We start from the raw sequence: 15,480 nt of genomic DNA, 5'->3' as shown, positions 1-15,480 counted from the left end.
CGTAGCATGGCATGAGTTATTTTTCATGTTGAATTGTGAGCTGTCCTGCTATCCCCCTAGTTGCGCAGTCCTCCTGCCCCCACTGTAACAAAAAAGGTAGATAGAAATGTATGTGCTTTTACTTTCCCTTTGGGCTCAATGGTGCTATTAGCAATGTGCCCATGCTTCAAGTTGAATACTGGAATACACAGTGATAGAATGCACAAAGCCTGTTAACTCAAAAGCCTTTTATTCTAAGTCCTTCAAGGTGGGCTCCACAAATTGACAGCTTTTCTGTCTGAAGCAATATTACATATAAGCAATATATTTCCTGTTTACCATAGCAGACACGCCACTATTAGATAAAAACAAGGCGCTACAACCTAATGCTTTATTATACCCTCTCTCTTTATTCCCTGGTGATTCTCTCGTGCACAGTAAGCACATTTCAAGTTGTTGTCTGTTATTCTTTATCTTATTTCGTCCTTCTAACCATGGCTAATAACAGTTTTTCCTATCTTCCTCTATTTCTGGGCTAAGCCGGGTCTTAGAGCAGGCCCACCGTTTTACAGAGGCAAAAAAAAAAAAATGCTTGGGTAAGCAGAGGAAGGATTCCTCCGTTGCTACTTCAGGTAGTCCCCTCCCTCCCTTTAGCTGAGATTTCTATCCCAGGCCCTTATTATCACCAAACAAGCACTTTTTGATGATGATAAGTAATAGCCACATCCCTGTGTGTAGGACTCACTTCTCAGGGGAGTAAGGAGAGCATGCTGGTCATTTTTCTTGCCTGTTTGGCGTCCGGCAATCCCGTGGAAAACAGAGGCGGCATGGAGGAGGGGTGCTCCTGTGTTTGTGCAGCACTATTCACGACTGGAGGAACGAGCAGAAGATTGTGTGAGAGTAATGCTTTTTGATGTGTTTCACTGCATTTAACTGGTTTTGGGAGCAAAAAACCCCCCCAAAAAACAGAACCAACACCAGACTTATTAAAATGCTGATCACTGAGGACACAATATCTCCTAGAAAAATGCAAGCAAAGTGAGGCATTTGTAAGTTTACCCTTCACGTTACTGGTAAGATAAAAACACAGCTCCACATTACATATTTCAACATTACGCAACTATACAGAGTAGCTGTCAAGCTGTACGGATAATCTCTGTGATAAATCCCCAATTTGATTGTTTGGACCAACAATGACAGGGAAGGATCACGTCAAAAGAGGGAATGACTTAAGGGTCAGTGCTTCCTGACAGAAGTTCTGTAGCCACTAACTGCAGAGTTGGGTGACAGCAATAGTTGAGGAAGCGGATGGATGATAAGCTGCGGACAAAAGTGAAGATATACTGTGAGCGGGCGGACACAAATAAACTGCATCTCCGGGCCTTCTAATCCCACAGACGTGCTCGACAGTGGGCTGTCAAATTGCGCCGACCGATTTGAATGCACAGCGGGGGAACTCCCCTCTTTTCAATTTGGTGGGCATCTTGTTTATTTCCTGCTATAACTGCGTTTCACTGCCAAACACACCAACACACCCCTCAGAAAGTCTATAATTCAGTTGGATTTGTGAGACAGTTTGATATTATAGTCCGCTAAAGGAGGAAAATAAAAGGAAGGCATGATGGAGAGAAAGAAAGCAGGGGGGTGGGGAGGGGAGTGTGAAGGAGACACAGGGGATGGAAGTGGAAATGAAGAAAGGGAGCCATGTCTAAAGAGGGTATAGCAAGACGCATAACATATGAGATTAAAGCTAAAAGTGCCAAACCCGACTGAGAGTTGAAGGTTTAGGTCTTGTGGACAGGCTGTTCCTTTGTTGGTTTGACCGCTGTAAAAACGGCGGCCTTGGGTTTGGTGTGCCAAGTATGCCACTCAACAGAAGTGGTATTCAAAGCAGGTGTCCAGACCAATATATCAACAGCTCTATCCTCGAGCCAATGGAGCCTTTGTGGGAGATGACTATTGAGAATCTGTGAAAAATTGGTAATACTTTCTCAGTATATTATCTAAATTCACTGTGACTGAGGAGCCTTTGGTCACCAATACAACACCGGTGTTTGAAAATCATTTCAAATACGTTTGTTAAATGTTTAAAATATTTTCAGAATGTAGCTGCATGAAAGAATGCAAGAAAAAAAAAAGATAGAAAACCAGTTTGGTTTATACTTGTTCATCCATCTTCAACACATTTTAGAATCTTTTTATTAAAACACAAATGTGCAGCGATGTGTTAACAGCCATGTCTGTGGTCTAAATATATAGCTATAGAGTGTGTGGTCACATGAAGGTGGTGGCTCTCCACCATGCTGGTGGCTGTCACAGTGAATCCCTGAGCTGCCACTGAGCAGCCTGACCTTTGGCTCTGCCTTTTAGTGCATTGATCCGCTGGTCACTTTGAGCCAAGATGGCTTCCCTTGTCTCGCTTGCTCCCACCCAGTTAACCTGAGTGGACTCTGTGACTGCCTGGGCCCTCGCCCTGTGGCCTCTGACATGTGGTTGCCCCCATAATACACAGTTCTGTGCACGACCCTGTCAAAATGATTGGGTTTTCAGAAATGTCTTAAATAACAATGTATTCAGAAAAAAAAAAAAAAAGCAGAGGAAAGCTTTTTATCCAGACCAGATGCACAGGACCATGCGTTCTAATTTTAGGTGGTGTTAATTGCGACCCTCTCAAGTGTCCTCACTGCCACCTTTGACAAAAGCACCATTCATAGGCAGGGCGGCCATGCAGGCTGGCAGGGCTCCCGCTTTGCCAGTTGTTGCTGACACCTCCTTGGCAGAGACAGGCCAGCTCTGTCTGAGGTGTCTGCTAAAGCTGCTTCCCCAATAACCCTCATAGTGCCTGTTCTATAAGCAGAAATTTTGCATGCTCTCGTCTGGGTATGTAACACATGGAATGTTGCTCCCCTGTTGAATTTCAAAAACAAGCTGCATTTTATTATAGCAGTGACACATGTTGAGAGGCATGCTGTAATTTCTAGATAAGGCTGATATGATCAAGTCGCAGCTTGCGAAAGACAAAAATGAAACAGATCCTGTGTTGTCCATTAAACATTGCGGATGTCTTGTTCTAAGTGAGGGCATTTTGTCACTTTAAGGCCTGGGAGTTCACCTCTGAGTCGGGCCTCGTAAACATGCTCCCTGCAAAGGCTACAGAGGTGCGGCACGTGCAGCACAAAGCAATTCAGCGTTCTAACGCGCTGTCACTGGGCTCACATTTCAACCATTCTTTATTCTCTGCCACAGTTCCAGCGGGGTGTAAATTTTGCGGGGCTGTAATTAATCCATGTCAGGTCAGAGAAGAAGAAGAAGGAAAAACGAAGGGAAACGAGCTGAAGTATGAGGCGCCTTTGATGATAGCACCCCCCCACCCCACCCCGCTCTATTCCACTCCACACACACACACGCCTGCGCTATATTGTTTTGCATTCCTGAAGGAAATTTGGGACCCCCAAGGAGTTGTGGCCCTCCTACAGTACTTTCATGTTTCTAAAGCCTGCTAAAACCCTATTTGTCCCATTGTACTCTTTCTCTACTATAGGACAGAGGCAGCCTTCTAGCGGGGGCGGAACTAAATATATATATATATATATATATATATATATATATATATATGTATCTTCAAAAGATAATTCATGCTGTGCTCATATATGTGACCACAGTATAACCCCAATTTCAACTTGCACCATCAAATCAGGAGAGTAGAAATAACTGAAATTAAAATGCGCGATCCATATAAAATATATAGAGCGCTATAAAAATCCTCTCCTCCGCTACAAAAAAGTTCCAGTAAAGTTATGATGTTTGGAGAATAAAAGGCTCTATAACCAATTTTCAGGTTTAATGGAGGTGAAAAGGTTCATTACACTCCCACCTTTGGTGATATAATGATAGTTCACCTAATTCAGCAGCAAGCATTTTGAATCAGCCTGATCAGAAGAGCTGCTGTCAGTCATGTTGACAAACATGAGGATGGAAGAACGCCAATCCTTAATGGGAGTGGTAGCATTTGCCGACATGATTAACATTTATAAAAAAAAAATTTAAAAAAGGAGGATGCACCAGTCTTCATTTTTTTTTTAGCTTGTGAATGAGAATGAAGTGAAATCGGCCCACAAAGCTTGACTCCAAACTAAACAATAAATATCAAGTTTGTGAGGGATGGAAATAATATCCCAAATCTCATGCCTCATTTAGCTATGATAGCTGCACGGCTCTAGGGATGCCAATGTCGATATGTCGGTCCGCTTCTTTTGTCCAAACTGAAATATCTCAACAGCTATTGACCTGACTGCCATGAAATTTTGCACAGGCATTCATGGTCCCCAGAGGCCGAATCCTAATGAGTTTAGTGCTTGCTCAACTTTTTCTGTAGCAACACCACCACCACCACCAAGTGAAAGTCATCTATCTTGTGAAGTATCTCAACTTCTACTGAATGGATTGGCGCTACATTTTGTAGACATTTATGGTTCTGGTAGAATGAATCTGAATGACTTGGGTGATATCCTGAATTTTCTTTAGTGGCACCAAGAGACTGACAATTGTGGTTTCTGAGTGAAATGTCCCGACAGCTATTGGATAGATTGCTGTAAAATTTGGCACAGACCTTCATGCCTCTCTCAGGATGAACTGTAATAACTTTGGTGATGCCTCGACTTTTCATCTACAGCCATGATCCTGTCGGAACTTGTATTTTTTAATCCTTCAGTTTATGTCCTGAATATGACTGGCATTCTCATCAGCCCCAGTTGTGATTGAATTTAGTTGAAAATTAGCAAAAGGTTAGCATCTTAACAAGCTAAACCTACACGGTGAACACGGTCGGCGTTATATCTTGTAAACATCAGATGTTAGCATTATCACTGTGAGCACTGCTGTGCTTCAGAGCCAATTGACCGTTCGCGTTGTTGATAACTACCCTGTGCTTTTGTTCAGAAAAGAAAATTCCTCAGCCTGCCTTGGCTTTCCTTTGCCCCTCTTGCTAGTTGAGTGAGTTTGTGAACTCAGCATAGTCGGTCCGTACATTTTAATCAATAAAAGCTTCAGGTATGAAAGGAATCTATATCATATTGTAACTATTTGAATCAAAGAAAATCTGACATGAAACTTGTGCAGCCAAAGATTGAATAGAGTTAAGTAATCCTACAGGGCTTCTTCTTATCTAATCTCCCCCTCCCCCTCCCTCACAGAGCTTCGCAAGTTTTGCTTCATTATTACTTCTGCTGAACATCTCCTTCTTAGTCTGGTGAACAGAGAGATGAGCGGGGGGGGGGGGGGGGGGGGGGGGGGGGGAATTCAAGGCTTTCAGGGGGAGAAACGAGCGGAGGAACCACAGCGTAGAAACTTTTTTTCAGGCTCCATTTAAACTTTGAACAGATACTATAATGTGTTTCACTCCAGACTCTCAAAGGATGAGGGATTTTGGGTTTCAGTCCCTGGCCTGGTGCTCATTTAGGCCTTATTAATCTAATTACTTGCCCAATTGTACATGTTTAACATCGCCCGGTCCTCTCCTAACTCGACTATAAGATGATGCCCGATGAACTCAGCTGGATATACCTTTATAAGGAAAATTGCTGAAGCTTGCAGATAATGAAAAAAAAGCTAAATGGCTGCAATTCATCACACGATTACACCAATTATGTCGCTGAAATTTGGACGGGCTCAGATCACAGACCTCTCCGTCTGGGATTCCTGGCAGCCAATCCCATGTGTGTATGAGTCCGAGATACTAAGGCCCATTTATCTACCTTTGGGGAAGTCTTAGCCAATATTAATGCCCTGACCATGATTCCCCATCATCTGCTTCACCCGGATGGTGACACTGGCGGTTTACACATAGGTTATTAATGGTCTATAAATATTCACTCAGTGTTTAGTGGGACTTTGTGGCGGCCATTAGCAAAAGACGTTTGTGTCAGGCGGGGAGGCGGACGGGAGTTTTTTATTTCTTGACGTGACAGCGCAATGGTGTGGCTAACCTTGGGGATCTGGCCTGATGGGGAATTGGACCTTGGTTTGAGGCACTACTTTTATTCTCTGGCTTTTCATGACTAGTGAGGCAGTGAATGATGAGCTGCATGCTTCAGACCCCTCATTCTTATGTTCCCAAAATACAAGGTTAGGGAGGGAGGGAATCCCCCTCCCCCACGCACACGAGTACACCCGTTCTTTGAGCAAAACAAATCCATCAAAACTTAAATAAACATCGCTCTCTGAAAAAAGACCTGAACAAATACTGAGAAAAAAATTAATCTAAGAGAATTTAAAGTACATTGTGACAAATGAGTCAGCTGTCTCTTTTTGTATAATTTTTCCCCTCTCTACAAGTGAGCAGCAACCAGATCTGCACAAGTCCAAATGTAACCAGAGAGCTTCCTGGAACATGCACAGCATTACATACACCTTGCTCACCACGGATTAAATTGCCATTGACAAAGTCTTGTTGTTGCGCCCTCTTTTCCGGATATGATTTGAATTGGATTCATGTAGACGTTTCTGACACAGTGAAATGGAGAGGAGGACGCGATGGAGGAACAAAGAGGCGCTGGGGGAGAGGAAAGTTGAGAACAGAGAGACACGGGGGCAATCAGAGACAGAGGGGGGAAATCAGACAAATCAGAAAGGGGAGTCGAGCCAGCGAGAGACAGAAGAAGAGAAAGGTGTAAAAGAGAAAGAGAGCATGTCTGACTGTTTCACAGGTTCATTCTGATGCATGGAGACAGACAGGAGAATAGATTGGTAGCCTTGGGTGGATAAGGACAGAACCATTCCCCAGAGAGATGGATTAGACGCGGGAGTGGAAATAAATGATCGCAGATTTTAATGGCCTTTTGGCTTGCTGAGCCCCCCCCCCATTCCCATTTCCGTGCGGGGAGAGTTTTACAGTGATGACATTTTCACATGCCAACTGTCTACCTTTTGCAGTTTAACTCTCAAAAACAATCATCACAGTGTCCAGCGGTAGCGTAGGGGTTTAGGGAATGTCGAAGAAGCGTGTCCAACCGCCTTGCAGTTACAGATGCATGGCGAGATAGGGGAAATGGACACCCGAGCTAGAGTTACATCTAGTATAGGTGACTTATATAAATCAGGATGTTTGTGCACTGTTCACCACTCCCTCTTTCCAGCCAGAGGCCATTATACAGAATGGGAAGAGCCTTAAATTTCCTTTATTCTATACTAGAAAGTGCCTCCAGGCAAATGCACCTACAAGTCAAGTGTCTGAATTTAAAGACGTGAACTTAATTAAAGTTCTTTTCCATGTTCTTTGACATGTTTTAAATTGTGTAGAAATATTCTGCTATGATTAATACTTTGTTTAACATGTTTTGCTCACATGAAAAGTGAAAAAAAAAAAAAAAATCATAAACTTGGGCTGTAAGTACATCTACGCTCACTTCCTCATTGAGAAATCTGGATCACGCCCTGTGCCCTGCCCACCACCGCTGCTCAGAGAGACTGAGCCGGAACGCTAAGAGTAGTTATTTGTTGATGTGGTTTGGTTTGTTGGTTAACTTGTAACTGACAGTGGCTGACACAGTGTTAGTGGCTGTGCTAATGCGAAACCTCACTCTCTGTTTCGGGTTTATTTTGTGGACTAAAGTTTCAGTGGGGGATGACAAATTGGAAACGTGCCCTGTACGGGACGGACCATGGTGGATACACACAGCTGATCAGAGGGAACGCAGCTGTTATGAAATGTATATCTCTACATAGAGTAGTGTTCCCCTTAGTATGAGAGAATAAACATAGACTCCCATTCCCATCTCTCATCTCCCAGTTCTCTCTCTTTTCCTGTGCCAAGAGGTGCGAAGGGCATTGCACATTAATGACATACTGTTCATATTACCCTGCTCCACCTTATCTCAAAATGCAGCACCACATTAATCTTGGCAATTTTAACATTATATATATATATATATATATTTATATATGTATATTTAAAATACAGGGGAGCCAGCACATAAGTCAGTATAGCTGAATAATATACTTGGCCATTAGTTTTTATGGAAATATAGCCTTGGGTTGTGGAATAAAAAATGGGTCTCACTCCTAATTTCTGTTATGATAAGTTCCATACCTGATTGCCTCTATAAGAGGCAGATTTGTCTTCATAAGGCCTTGTGAGGCTCCTGACAACTATTTAGCTCTGCTAATCCATTCGTTTGATTTATTTCTTACAGTATGTGGCTAATGTCTTTTAAAGATCTAGCAGCTACAGAGAGATGAAGGAAAACCAATTGCTGACAGATAGCATCAAATTTTTGAGCATCTAATCATTCTTGCATATCACCCTCTCCTCAGAATTCCTTTTGGTTAATAAATGAGATGCCTTGATGAGCACAAGAGATACGGATGCTATTCTGTGCCAGTCTCGACAAGATAGTGATTTTGAGGGTGAGATAAGCATCATCTAAATAATGCAATGCACTACTCAAAATAAATTGATGACATGAAACAAATCGCACCACTCCAGCAGCTTAAACTCTGCTAGAGAAGAGGAACACAGAGGAAACAAAGCCCGCTGAGAGCACTGGAGGAGGTTTTAGTAAACTTTACTTTCTCACTCCAACACTCGTCTCACTTCCTCTTCTACCTTTCTGACTCTGAGTAACAGTTCCTTCCATCACTCTGTGACCTCTAACCTGTAGAGGCCTTGCTAGGGGACCTGGCCAGCAGGTTGAGGCCAGGGCTGAGATGACTTTGGGGGGGTCTCCAGCCCTGTCTGACCAGGAACATCCGTCACCGTCAGTGACCACAACCAGAGCTCAGTCTAGCATATGGAAGGCATTGGTGGTGGTGGAAGGGGGAGGGGGAGGCAGAAGGGAGCGATAAAGACTGATGGGTAAGAGGCTCGTGCTCCTCTATCATAATTTCACAGGCCTGGGACTGTGAGACAGCAGCCTCTCACAGTGGGAATCACAGCTGGTTTGGGAATGGATGGGAGATGGTACAAGAAGAAAAGTAGGATGCTACAGGAAGTTGGAAGGCAATCAGTATGGTGGACTAGACGCTGCCACAGACTGAAGCCAGCAAGTGAGTTGACAGGCCGATTGAAATTGTACACAACAGCATTTGAGAAGCACTTGAATGGAAATTTATTGGGGGGATGCTTAGCGAGATGCCGGGCGGCTTTCCTCAATTTCTGTGCAAATACAACTCTGTGCGGGCATGCATATACATCGAACACAATGTGAGGGCTTATCCTCCGAGAAGACATAATGTAGGGCAAAATATATACACATGCACACACGCACAAACACACATGCGCACACATGCAAATGCAAGTGCACTCAAAGCCACACACGAATAAGTATTTACTCTTCCTTAAGTAAATACACAGCTACACATTTGGAGTGCACACGCAAATGCACACATACACAGGTGCTTTCGCAATCATGTGCACACGCACTTACACACAGATTAGGCCACTGCTGGGACTGAGGAAAATGGCTTTAGGGGACCCATGGCAGTGGCTGTGGTTCCCTGTCTCTGGCTTAGACACATCCACGTCGATAACTAATCCTGACCTTTCCCCAGCCACCAAATTGAAAAATAAGAATAAGAAAAAATAAAATAGATGGCGGATGCTATCGAGACGGCCTCTGCTGCTTCCTGCGGGTGTGAGAAGCGCTCCATCTATGGATCGAGAGGAGGGGAGACGGAAAGGGACAGAAGACGGGGATGGGTGTTGGGTTGGGCCTTATCTACTTTTCACAAGGTCCCTTCACATGGGCTGAGAGAGTAATTCTATCCTTCCTTTGCCCCACTGGGACAATCTGAACCTGGAGAGCCAGTCGTGAGGTAGATTTCAGTCCGTCATGTCCGTCTGTCTTCTAACCACAGATACAAAGCAAGATAGGCGAAATGGACAGCTGTGCTTCGGTTATATGTAATAGGTGACCTATACAAATCCAGATGTTGCCCCATGGTTTATTATATAAGTAGAATCTAACCTTACCTATAGCAACACACACAGACGCAAACATACACACACATACGCACTCCTTGCTCTGTCATACCTGTTAGAGCTCTAAATTACCTTTGCCACAACCATGGCGAGTGTTGCCAAGCATCTCGCTGTAGTGAATATATTTGGTTACATTACCCAACCACCCATGGGGTGGCAACCAAGGAGGTGATGTGCTCCCATTGGGCTCGCTGATATTTGATTTCATCAAATACTTTGACCCTGTAGCAGGATGGGTCCAGCCATGTGTGTCCACCATCAGAATAATTGACATATTAAAGGCCATTACGATCTAGGGAGTATTGTATATGGGAAGTCCAAAATATGAACACTTTAATAGAGGATACAGATGAAATTTTGATTGCTCCTGGACAGTCAGTGATTGTGCAAAAGTGAATTTGAGGGGACGGCATGCAACATATTCCATGTGGAAATGACTAAGCCATATTAGTTGACAATAATAGGAAAATGAAGCAGCAGCAAAGCACTTAGAAATGGTGCAAAATGAAACAAGAGAAAACTCATTTGAAAATAGAAATGAAATTACTGCACTCACTTGCTCAAATGGGGCCGTTTTCCTGTTATACCCACACAAAAAGAGACAATATAATTTGCGAGGAATTTCTGTGCTGAAATGACCGTGGATTCATTCCATGCTTGTGTACACGCAGTCACACAGAAGGTGAAAACCTTCTGAAGTGAATACACAGGGACAAAAGTTTGCACAAAGGAGATGCAGATGCACTTCTACCTATTCATGTCTCTGTTGCTCACATGTACATATACATTTTGGGTGACTAAAGAGCCGTTCATTCCATGTTGCAAAGCATATATGGACCTACAGTAGGTACAAACATACATCCCAGATTGTTAAAATAGACTGATATTCCCACAATATCCACTAGGGGGAGTGGTTGGTTTCAGTCTCAAAGAGCCTGCTCCGAGTCTACTCAAAGTGAATCTTCTTTTTGCAGTGATGGTGCTGTGTTAGGGCCCCGGTACAGGTCATTGCAGCAATTTTGGGTCAGTAGTTGAAGCAAAATGTAGATAGTAAATGTTGAGATTCAATGCTAGGTCTTTGAGCAATCCCAGTCTCCCTCTAGGATAAAATGTCAGTGGTAATGCAGGAGGGAAGAAGGAGGAATGGTGGGCCTGTGAGCATTGAGCTAATTCATGAATGTAAATGAAGGTTGTGTAACATTCAGTCACAAACACGAGGGATGAATAAGCAGCAAAATATACATTTTGAGCATGCAGATCCATATCCTGGTCTTCTGTAAACAGACTATAACAAAGCAGGCAGAAGATCAATATGCACACAATAGCATTCAGCGCACAGCGTAGGGAGAAAAACTTTCTTATATAAATGATTGGTGCAGCACACAACAAAAATCACCATTCCTCCTCTCCTCACTCCCTCCTTCTTCTCTGTTTGCAGATCAACAGGCCACACCTGTAACTGCCTCTCATTGCAAAGGTATCGGTGCGTTGCACCACTGAAATCTGTCCCCGTCTTTTGATGCAAATAATACACATTTGTAAGACTCATTAGTCACTCAGTGGGTAATGGTGCCAGACGGCGCCGGAAAAACCACAAGGGCAGGTAAAAAGAATGGGAGAGATTAGAGTCTTAACTTCTTACACACAGAACAAGTGGACATACAAAACTGCTCATGTTTCAGATGCTACACACACATGCGCGCGCGCACGCATGCACGCACACACACACACACACACAGACACACACAGACGCACGCACACGCACGCACACGCACACGCACACACACACACACACACACACACACACACACACACACCTGCAGATTTATGCGTAATGTAAAGTAGAAAATAGCAAGCTTGATAGTTGTTAAATTGCAGAAGGCATGGAATGTTAATGCTGGAGATAAACCGCAAAATTGTGTGTTTTTATGCTACAAATCTACTGGGTAAATAACCTAAGTAGTCCCCTTGGACAAGATGATGTATTCTGAATACATTTCCAACCATCAGAGTCGGACTGGAACTGGGAGTAGCTATCATAAAAACATAATACATTTTCACCTTTATGATGACCTTTTTGTCCACTTGCAGCATTGTAACAAGCTGCACAAACAACACTGACATACACCATTATCACCTTAGAAAGTTGATATGGCAAAGACGTTAGCAAGCCGAGTTACACATTTACGTAGCATGCATTTGTAGCCACCTGGTAAATGTACATTCAAAATTCATTCTACTTTTAATGATAATAATAACAATCATGATAATAATAATAATAATACATTTCATTTAGAGGCGCCTTTCAAAGCACTCCAGGACACCTTATAACACACAGTAAAAGATTCAATTCAAGCACAACGGATAAAATACAACATAATCAAGTGCAAGGCATAAAATACAAAATAAATTAAAATAAATGTAATTGGATAAAAATAAATATGATTAAGCGTTGGTGTTTGAGTTGAAGAGAGTAGGCAGGTTTGAAGAGGTGTGTTTTGAGGTGTTTTAGCTGCATTTTGGTGAGGTGTTGTATGTTTCTTTCTACACCAAATGACTGGCTCTTTAGCTGCTAAATGGCTGAGCTACATGTAGCAGCAAGTTGCTAATTTTATCTGTTGTTTGGTGCTAAATAAAACCCTACTTTATCTAGCTAAAAGCAATCACAATGAAATTTTGTGATAGGGAATGACATTCATGAGAGCAGTGAGTCTGAACCAAAACAGTGAAGTTACGAGCTATGAAACCAAACTATGAGCTGAAAGACGCCAAGTGGAGCTAAAAGGAAGCAAAGATTTGGACGATAGTTCAACAGCTCAACAGCTTCAAAACAGCTTATTCTGATGACACCTGTACAGCTGCTGGTGTACAGTTGGAGGTGAGATACACCTAAACTAGCAGCTTTTAGAACATTTTTTGAAATTAACATGCATCATATGTCCCGTAATCTGATTCATTCAAAATCATACGGCTGAAATGAGCCCTGTTCAGAAGCAGAGGAGGCAACAAGTCGAATGAAAGAGAATGTTAAGTGCCTCATGTCCAAATGCAGCTCATCCTATACATCATCCAGCTTCCCAGGCTTTGTCAGAGAAGGTCACTGGAGCAGCACCCTCCAGTGGTGATGTTACAGCTATTTTCTGCTGTGTTTTAGCTCCTTTAAATCCAGTGTTTGCCTCCAGCAATCCACAGCATGGCTAATTAATCGGAGTAATTATTTGCTTAGGCAGACAAAGTGAGCGTTTTGTCTGTGTTGGGCAGTTTTTGACAGAAGAACATTGTGTCCGGATGAGGGCACGGGGACTGGAGCCCGATAGCCAGGGGAGAAAAGTTGGGATGACGACTCACTGATGCAAGAGCTTTTTTTTTTTTCCCTTCATATTATTATTCTTTTGGTGTATGTGTGTATGAGTGTGTGCTGAGCTCATTGTGTCACCTTCAGTAGGATTTGGGAATCTGGAGCCAGGCAAGTCCGAGGCTGCAGTGATCTTTTTGGGCTTGTCGAGTTTCATGAAGAGATAGACAGACAAAATGTGAATTTCCTGAATTTGGCAGGCACACTGATGATAACCTTCATACATATACTTTCCCCAGCGCTTAACCATGGCAAGAATACATCATTAGTTCAGGGTTTTTTCAACCACCAATCCAAGTTGTATCTTTGAAGCAGAGTGAAAAATATTTGGGATTATGAAGTGTGGAATCAGCCAATATAGAGTTCTCGGGATCTGTGGCTGGTAAAGTTCTTGAGTTCCTGGAAATGTTGATGGAAAAGAGCCATAAAAAAAAAATCAGATGCGATAAGCAGGACAACTGCCAGGCCATAATGAAGATGACAGTAATGATTGGGTGTGAGTTTGGGCATCATCGGTTGTAATGGTGGGAGGTTATCCCCTGGCTCCATCAGCTTGCAGACGGCCTTTGCTGCTCACCACAAGCGCATTTCCTCTTGGCTCAGCCAGAGCAGTAAACGTTACTGACGCAACCGTATATATCCCTGCCCATTACATCAACTTCACGTATCAATGAGCAGAAATAAAAGCGGCATGAACTGTACATTTAGCAAATCTTAGCAGGGGTCACATAAACAAGCAGTCACACGCGCAAACACACTAACATACTCGCACTCTCGCTCCTGCCTATATTGAACAGGCTCAGGTCCTTCGAGCTTTCTAAATCTGTTCATCTGTCAAAGTGTCAGAGTCTATGCATCATCTCTGAGTCGTAGGCGCACACATACACATACACACACACACACACACACACACACGAGACAGAGCGCATCCCTCAGAAGCAAAGCAGAAGGCTTTACCATATTTTAAATGAAGCAGGCTTGCTGAGATATCAGATTGCTCTCCATCTTATGGGAGACGGTCGCTGCTCTTGTGTGCGTGGGAGTAACAAAACATGAACTATTTTCAGGGAGCCTGTGGAGCCTTACAAAACCAGCTTGTTAATACCAAACAAAATTAAAAAAAAAAAAAATTAAAAGGATAGAAACAGATTCATTTTTCCAGAGTAGTCAAAGTCATACTGATGATACTGTGTAGAAGAAATTTATTCACCTTGTTCATATACTCAAAAACAAACACAAGACTTTGCAAAGATATTCTTCAGGCTCAATTTCTCAGGCTCAAAAAGAAAAATCTCACTTACTTAGAACAAATAAATACTCATCTCTGCCGAGGAAGTGAAAGGATCATTTCAGTTGCATCATTATAACGATGTGCAGATGCAGCAAAACAAAAAAGGAACAAAAAAACAAAACAGGAGGGATCAGACAATCAGACGAGTTTGCATACAAGCCACCAGTGTAGCAGATTAACTACCCATAGCATTTTATTTGGAGTTAAACTAGAAGCAAGTGCACAGGAAACATCAGCAGTAGCTCCCTTATTACACCAACAACTGTGGAAAGATAAGTAATCCAGTGTGATAGTGGGCAAACTGCTGACGAGGATCATGTGATAGGATTTTTTTTTTTTTGCAATGTTTCCTTGTTCCCAGGTCACAGCAATTAACTTGATGAGTACAACGATAAGTAGAATGTTATTTCCGATAAGAGACTTTTTGCATGCTGAATATAATGATGTCCTTCTGTCACGGTTCTTAAAGTAACCCCACTTTTAAAGTACTTGAATGCAACAGAGAGATGTTCAGCCACCACGATTGGTATTCCTCAGGGGGCCTGGATGTAAATGGGAACAGTACACGGTGTACGGATATGATTATGGTTCAGAAAAGGGCACCGAGCCTCCGCACAGGTAAGGGCAGTCATACTGTAGGTGCAGCTATAAACAAAAACTGATTCTCATGCTAGTTAGAGGAAAAAGTCATTTGCAATATTACACTGTCAGTGGAATCACAAAAGCACACACACCGTCTGTTCCTCCCATCGTCTTTCTGCCCCTTTGTCTCTCTCCCTCTCTCTCTGCCACACACACACATATACACAGTTTCTGACGGCCATAACTCAAAGGTCACGGGCGCCCTGGAGCGTGTAGTATCTTACCACACCTCAGCGG

The 15,480-nt window shown here is 42.9% G+C and overlaps 1 long non-coding RNA gene across 1 annotated transcript in view; it reads right to left on the bottom strand.

Moving 5' to 3' along the window:
* Positions 1 to 256: 256 nt before the first annotated feature.
* The window catches only part of LOC130164097 (uncharacterized), an 80,620-nt gene continuing 65,396 nt past the window's right edge, over positions 257 to 15,480 (bottom strand). The window contains exon 3 of the long non-coding RNA XR_008826552.1: positions 257 to 849. This is a non-coding gene — a long non-coding RNA (uncharacterized LOC130164097). The remainder of the gene's footprint in view (positions 850 to 15,480) is intronic.

The sequence above is a fragment of the Seriola aureovittata genome, chromosome 23, assembly GCF_021018895.1.
Source record: "Seriola aureovittata isolate HTS-2021-v1 ecotype China chromosome 23, ASM2101889v1, whole genome shotgun sequence".
Taxonomy (NCBI): domain Eukaryota; kingdom Metazoa; phylum Chordata; class Actinopteri; order Carangiformes; family Carangidae; genus Seriola; species Seriola aureovittata.
This window is presented reverse-complemented; position numbering and strand designations above follow the sequence as displayed.